Below are 7,723 nucleotides of genomic sequence, written 5' to 3' on the forward strand. Positions count from 1 at the left end.
GATTTATTTATTCTTATTTCATGTGTGTTAAGCACCCATGCCTGCCTAAGACCCACAGAGGTCAAAGGCATTGGATCCCCTGGACCTGGGGGGGGGCTCTGAGACAGGTGTGGAGAGCCGCCATGTGGGTGCTGGGAACTGAACTTGGATCCTGTGCTAGGGCTGCCGGTGTTCTTTACCCCTGAGCCGTCCCTTCAGCACAGAAGACTCCTTTAAACCCTTTTATGCATTTATTATCATTATTAGCATGTATATATGTATGTGCACGCATGCCCATGCCATGGCACACACATGGAGGTCAGAGGGCAGTTTTGTAGAGTCAGCTCTCTGTCCATCTTTATGTTGGTCCCAGGGGTTGAATTCAGGTCAGCAGGCGAGTGCAGGAAGCCTGCTGAGCCATCTCTCTGCCCGGGGCCTCACTGTCTCCCAGGTCTATCCTGCTATACACCTGTGGGCCTGCCCCTCCTGCCCATGGGGCAGCCAGGCCCCTGAGGCAGCATCTTCCAGGGCCTGCCCCAGGTCAGAGGTCACATTGGGAGCTGCCAGTGTGTGCTGGATGCTGACTAATACTAATGGCAATTTTTTTTTTTCTGGACAGGGTCTCACTATGTAATTCTGGCTCTCCTAGAACTTACTCTGTCGAGATCCGCTTGCCTCTGCCTCCTGAGTGCTGGGATTAAAGTCATGAGCCACCACTCCCGGCTTGACTCTGGTACAAAAAGAATTTCAGGCTGAGCCTATGTGAATTACAGTTCATTAAGACTGTATCAGTGAACTGAGCACAGGTCCTCAGTCGGGGGTGGTGGGCTACTCGAGGGCCCTGCCTAGCTCTCTTCCTGATAGCGAGGGATACGGCTTTTGTGGGGAGGAGCTGAGGTGAGAGAGCTCGGTGTGGCTTTGCAGGTGCTGTAGGTTACAGCTGACAACAGGTCACCAGGTCACCGCAGCGACGCGCCTGAGTTCAGCGAGTTTTTACTGTAAATGGAGTTCTTAGTCTTGCCTGTGAGATTTCCAGAAATTTAGGGGTTCACTTCTGCGAACAGGGCCGGGCCATACTCAAAGGGCGTCTGCGCTCAGGCCTGAAGCATGTCTCATTGCTATCTTCACATTCTTACACAAAAATATCTCCCTATAAAAAGAATGTGGTCTCCCTGCTAAACCCGTCATTGCAATGTTGTTAATTGGGCAGAAATTTTGAACCAGAGACTGCAGACTCCAGAGGGAGGGCTCCCTCTCCCTCCCCTCCCAATGTCGCCTGGCTTTCTGGCCTGGTTTTCTATCCTGCCTCCGTGTTATTCTGGCATTTCCTGGCTGAGGAGCCCGCAGTATCTGCTCGCTGTATGGTGTGTGGGGCTGTAACTGCCCGCGGGTAGGGGGCTCAGGTGCTCATGGGATACACCCTGCCCGTGGGTGCCTTGCCAGGTGACCAAGAGAAAAGATGGTGAGGTTTGAGAGGCAGTTTGAGACAAAGGGACAGATAGATGGTCACAGATCTGTCCTGGGCTCTGTTCCACACAGCAGCAATGAGGAGGTGGCATACCACTCCTCATCTTAGAGACAGCAGAGATTGGAGTCCAAGCAGACAGACTCAGGTCTGTGGTCCAACCCTTACATGTCTACTGGGTCAGAGTTGCCCGTGGCCATGCTGCAGTGGCTGGATGTGAGGCAAAAGCATGCTTCATGGAGATACACATGGGCCTAATGCCACCCAAGGGTCCTTCGGAGTGGGAAGTGTCCTGGAGTGCAGTGTGAGAAAGGCCAGGCCGAAGGAAAAGGGAGGATTGAGAACCAGGAAGTTTAGGTATAAAAGACCAGAAAACAGATTCAACCCCAGAAGCTCAAGCGAGGAGAGGCCTGTGGACACCCTGACCTAGTTCTACTTCTGACCGACCCCTGACTCAGGGAGATAACACACCATCGTCTCTGTCACCACTGAGTCACCCAGTGTATGACCGGAAACACACAGCCAGGGAGGTGATCCTGTTCTGGAACGCCTGGAGGCATTCTCCGGCAGGGCTGCAGCTCTGGAAGATTCTAGATGCTTCTAGATTCTGCCAGCTCCGGCTGGAAGAACGTGTCCTCCTCCCCACCCCCGCAACCCAGTGGGAAACAAACTGGGAACAAAACTGTTAGTTCCCTTTTCACAGATGGAGGTGAGGGTGGGCTAGCCACCTGTTTCTCTTTCGGCAGTGTGGACTTTCAGATTCACGATTATATACCCAGGGTCATGCAAAGGGCACAGCCCCCACTGATTTCCTGCTCCTCATGGGCAGTGTGAGCAGACCTGGACCCTCTTATTCCCCCCTCCATCCCTGACCAAGTGTGCTGTGGAATACTGCTGGCTCCTCTGGCTGGATGCTGAGCCTGTAGCAAAAGGTTCTCTTGGTCCCCTTCTCCCTTTTCCAGGCTCTTGCCTGTGGCCAAAAATCAGTCTTTCACTGAGCTGAGTGGGTATGGATGGAGCAGCTCCCTGCTGTCCAGCCTCTGTAATCATCGTGTCCCGGGCTGGACGTGCCAAGGGGCAGTCTGTCACTTGCCATTGCCCATGTCTCCAGCCTTCTACTTCTCTATGGCTTGCAAAGGCCTTTACCCCTTCAAGTCTATTGTGTGTGAGGTCTGCTTCTGAAGGGGCACTGGCTGTTCTTTGTACCACAGCCCTAGCCAGGAGCTGCAGGTGACTATCTCGTGCCACTCAGTCTTGACTTTCAGCTGTGCACACTGCCTGCATGTGTATGTGCCCGGAGGCCAGAGGAGGATGTTCTGCCTCTCTCCACCGTCTCTCACTGAGCCTTGAGCTGGGCCAGCAGCCAGGGTGCCCCATGATCCTCCTGTCCGTGCCTCCCACAGCACTGGAGCCCGTGTGACCTCTCACGTCGGTGCTGCGGATTCACACTCAGGTCCTCACGGTTCTGCAGCAAGTGCTCTACCCTCCGAGCCATCTTCTCAGCCTCCCATCTTGGCCTTCGTGTGAGGGCTTTTGTCTGTGAGGTACCCAGGGCCCTAGCCTTTGTACGCGGGGATAAAATTCTCCCAGCACCAACAGTGTTAACATGGATTGCAGAGAAAACGTGCCCAGAAGACCTTTTGCATGCGACACCACGGTTTCAAGCACAGACAAGCATAGCTGGCAGGCAGTAGCAGTTTCTGCTTTTTCTTTCTTGCAGCAGGGAGCCTCGGTCTGTGCCCGGTGGTAGCTACTCCCTTCTTCCAAGCTGCCTGTGACCACACCCTCCACCTCCTCGCCAGCCCAGGAGACTGCTCCTCTGGGATCCTTTGCTAAGCCAGTCTGCCCGTGCCATCTTTCCACTCTCCCGGGTATCCCTCTTCCTCCTTAGCAAACGAGAACCCCCCTCTTAGAGATTAGGATGCTTGCCCAGCTACAGTTCTCATGTAACTTGGTAGCTCATGAACAGGATCAGTAGCCCCATGCCGGGGCGCAACTTGCCCAAAGGATTCGAGGTTATCTGAAGGGGAGGTGGTGAGTGTCACCACTCTGAAATGACACCATCCCCCTCGGGTCTCAGCACACTCAGCCGACCTTAGCACAACTCTTAGAAGTGTGTGTGCCCACATTTGGTCCTAAGCCAGTGGTTCTCAATCCCAGCTACACTTTAGGGACTAGGTGGATGACAGATACTGGGGTCCGCTCCCCAACAGATGGGGGTCCCACTCCCTGTGTTACATGGACAGTGCTATGCTCTTCAGAATGAGAGTGGGGTTATAGTGAGCCCATTTTTAGAAGCCAAATAAATAGCTTGCCCTTTCTGCCCCCTCCCCATCTCCTGGGCCTGGGGCGCCATCAGAAACACCAAAATAGAGTTCGGTCTAAAATCCAGCATCTGAAGACCTCAGTTGTGTGTGTGGGTACCGTCCTGGCTGCAGGGTGGGAAGACTAGGAGCTGCCCTGGCAGCAGCCTGGAGTACCCAGCCTGCCAATCTTCTCTTGGCGCCCAGGAGCCCACAGGGCTGAACACCTGGGTGCTCTGGGACTTCTTACCTTGGAAACCTGAGGGTCTGGTGGTTTTTTTTGGCTGCATTTGCTTGGGGTGAGGTGAAGGGCCCAAGGGAGGGAGTGGCAGAGGCTGGAACCAGGGTCATGCTTCAGGCTGAGATAGCATAGAGTTGCCAGGCAGTGGTGGCACAGCCCTTTAATCCCAGCCCTGGGGAGGCAGAGGTGGGCAGATCTCCGTGAGTTTGAGGCCAGCCTGGTCTATAGATTTCCAGTACAACCTGAATTCCAGGGCTACATAGAGAAACCCCATCTCAAAAACAAAACAAGACAAAAAGATAGCACGGAATATAGAAGACACGGCAGATCCAGCCCTCTGTGTTCGAGATGGCCCTGCAGTATAGCGCAGGCTGTTTTCAGAACTCAGTCCTCCTGCCTCGGCTTGTCGCATTCTGGAATCGCAGGTGTGCAACACTAAGGCCTGCATGCTTCTGGGTACTACTTTCTGATGAAGGGAAGGGTGGGGCTTCTTCGAAAAGCGGAAATGGGCCTATCCTGCCCTGTGGTTACCAAGGAGACCAGGAGGGGACAGGGCCTGCCTGTAGAGTCAGCAGGAAGTCCTCCAGGCTGTGGAGGGACCCAGGTTGGGGGTGGGGAATGTCACCTGTGCTGGTGAACTCAGGGAGGGCAATCCTGGAGGTGGTGGTGTCTGGGAAACCATAGAGCCCAGCTGAGGAGTAGTGCAGTGTGTGTTCTTAGAAAACAGCGCAGGCTGAGGTTGGATGAACTGGAGTACAGGAGCGCTCAGCCCCAAGGAAGAGTTCTGCTGTAGCAGTTGTATGGGACCTTTCTGCTCGGCCATTCCCCTGCACGGGAGGCAGCCATGGCGCCCAGCCGGAATGGCATGATCTTGAAGCCCCACTTCCACAAGGACTTGGCAGCGGCAAGTGGACACTTGGTTCAACCAACCAGCTGGCACGCAAGATCTGCAGGCGCAAGGCCCGGCAGGCGAAAGCGTGCCGCATTGCCCCGCGCCCCGTGCCCGGACCCATCAGGCCCATCGTGAGGTGTCCCACAGTGCGCTACCACACCAAGGTCCGAGCTGGCCGGGGCTTCAGCCTGGAGGAACTCAGGGTGGCTGGTATCCATAAGAAGGTGGCTCGCACCATCGGCATCTCTGTGGACCCAAGGAGGCAAAACAAGTCCACCGAGTCCCTGCAGGCCAACGTGCAGCGCCTGAAAGAGTACCGCTCCAAGCTCATCCTCTTCCCCAGGAAGCCTTCCGCTCCAAAGAAGGGAGATAGTTCGGCTGAAGAACTTAAATTGGCCCACTCAGCTAACAGGACCTGTGATGCCCATCCGGAATGTTTATAAAAAGGAGAAAGCCAGAGTCATCACAAAAGAAGAGAAGAACTTCAAGGCTTTTGCCAGTCTTCGCATGGCCCGGGCCAATGCCCGGCTCTTTGGCATCCGAGCAAAGAGGGCAAAGGAAGCTGCAGAGCAGGATGTTGAGAAGAAAAAGTGATGTGCTTTTGGAATATTGCAATAAATTTTCCATAAAGCAAAAAAAAAAAAAAAGAGAAGTTGTATGGGAAAAGGAGGAAGAGGGGAAGCAGACAACACTGAGGGATTGCAGAATGGGCATTGCCACCAACTGTACGGGGTGTGGCAGGAAAGGGCAGCTGTAACACTGGAAAAGCTAAGCATTAGGACTGGCGGGACAGGGCCCTGGGACCTGAGGGGATGGGCAGAGTCTTGGGACTGACGTGGGAGAAAGCAGGGCACGGGCAGCCAAAGCTGGGGTCTCGGGCATATGGGTTCTGGGGAGGAAGCACAGGACCTGTGCAGGGAGGAGGGGTGTGGAGAGACACCTGAAGGAGGCAGAGGGAGGTCACCCCAGGAAGCCACATTGAAAAGTGAGAGGGAAATAGGTCCCAGGAAGGGTCCTTCAAGGGCTGTCCTCAGGATCTCTGGGCGTGGACTGAGATGGGCCATGAGGGATCCTCCAGAGCCCTGGAGATGTGTGGTGGCAGAGGCCAGATGGCCAGGACCAAGAGTGAGTGGGCGCTAGGAAGAGGGGACATGAGTGGGCTCTTGAGAATCAACAGTTGGAAGAGCAGAGCGGGCCACTCAGCTCTGGAGATTGGGGCAGCATAGCTTCACCTGGGCCCACTGTTTGCATTGGTGAGACACGTCCTGGGGCCTCTCCCTCCCCAGCATCACTACATCTGCTGGCCTTCCCTCAAGGCCTTTTGGCAGGGTGTTCCTTGCAGCTTTTGGTGGTATAGGAGGCACATGACGGACCCCTGGGGCACCCATAGTGCCACACAGCCCACTTGCAAATGCCAGCCTTGCATCTGGCCTCCTGTGCTAGAGCCTCAGAGGGGCAGGAGGGATATTTTTGTGGGCATTTGTTTGGAAGCATCTGCCACACTCGCTATTGCCTGGGTGGATGGAAGGCAGTTGGCAGGAGGGTGAGCTCAGTGTAAGCCAGGTGCCTACCAGGAGAGAATGAGTGTGTGTGTGTGTCCACACGTGCACCGCGCTCACACGTGTGTGTGCGTCCATCCCTCTTTCTTGCTGGCTTGATTCTGCATATAGAGGGACGTGTGGGTGTCCTGCGCTTCCTGGCAGGTGTCAACCTCTGAAATGGGTCTGTATTGGCCTCGTCTTCACATTGGTTTTTCAGAGGAGGTGGAAGTCCTTGCTGTCACCAAGAAGGACTGTGGGTGCTGCTCCCACCGGGACAGCAAGGACTCGGTGGGGGTGCTTTTTCAGCCAAGTGCCTGGCAAAAGATTAGGGCTTCCTCTGCTTTAGGGTAAGAGTTGTCGGATGTGGACCAGGTTTGGAACTATCCCAGGAGTCCACTCAGGAGCTTGAAGGATGGCATCCTGCTGCACTGCTTGAGTGTGTACCTCCCCTGTGCGCTAACCTTTAAGTTCTGTGGATCAAAGGGGCTAGAGGGTGGCATTAGTTTCTATGGCTGCTGAGGTGGGTGCAGAAATCATGCAGCTTGCAGCACCAGACATTACTGTGTTAAACTGGCCCACAGGACCGATGCCAAAGTGTGGGCTCCTGCAGAAGGCTCCAGAGATCTGTCCCTGGCCTCTTCTTGCTCCGGTGGCTGTTGGCACACCTTGGCTTGTGGCCACATTGTTCAGATCTCTGCCTCTGTCACTTCCTGGTCACCTCATACCCTGTGATCAAACCTCCTCTCTTTCTGGTCAGGACAGCTGTGCTCGCATCTGGCCCATCTGGTCACTCTGTGCCACTGTGTGGATTCAGATCCAAAAGTCACCTTGTCAGGTGAAGTCACAGCACCCTTCAGGCCGAGGACAGGACACCGGTCATTCTGGTGTGTCTCAAGACATTATAGCTTTAAGGCATAAAATGTTAAAATACATTGGGCCAAAAAGAGGAAAAAAATAATGTATTTAAGTCTTTAAAAATATTTTTAAAGATATGGTCTCATGTGTTGCCCAGGCTTTCCTCCAAGGATGACCTTGAACTCTAATCCTCCTGCTTCTGTTATTTGCCACCACGGCTGGGTTACCATGGTACTGGGAAATTGGACCTATGGCTCTGTGTATGCCAGGCAAGCATCCTGTCGACTCAACCGTATTCTCAGTCCCATATTCAATTCTCTCTTTTCTTTTTTTTAAAACACATATATTTCTACCTGGGCTGGGTGATATACATCTGTCACCATGGCACCAGGCAGGCTGAGGCGGGAGGACTTGGGGTTTGAGGCTATCCCGGGCTGACAGTGCATG

The 7,723-nt window shown here is 54.3% G+C and overlaps 1 protein-coding gene and 1 pseudogene across 3 annotated transcripts in view; both read left to right on the forward strand.

The window, feature by feature from the left end:
• The window catches only part of Sept9 (septin 9), a 130,520-nt gene that overhangs the window by 86,819 nt on the left and 35,978 nt on the right, over positions 1 to 7,723 (forward strand). The window lies entirely within an intron of this gene.
• Positions 4,777 to 5,501, forward strand: LOC101987958 (annotated as a pseudogene).

The sequence above is a fragment of the Microtus ochrogaster genome, chromosome 7 (genome assembly GCF_000317375.1).
Source record: "Microtus ochrogaster isolate Prairie Vole_2 chromosome 7, MicOch1.0, whole genome shotgun sequence".
NCBI classification, from domain to species: domain Eukaryota; kingdom Metazoa; phylum Chordata; class Mammalia; order Rodentia; family Cricetidae; genus Microtus; species Microtus ochrogaster.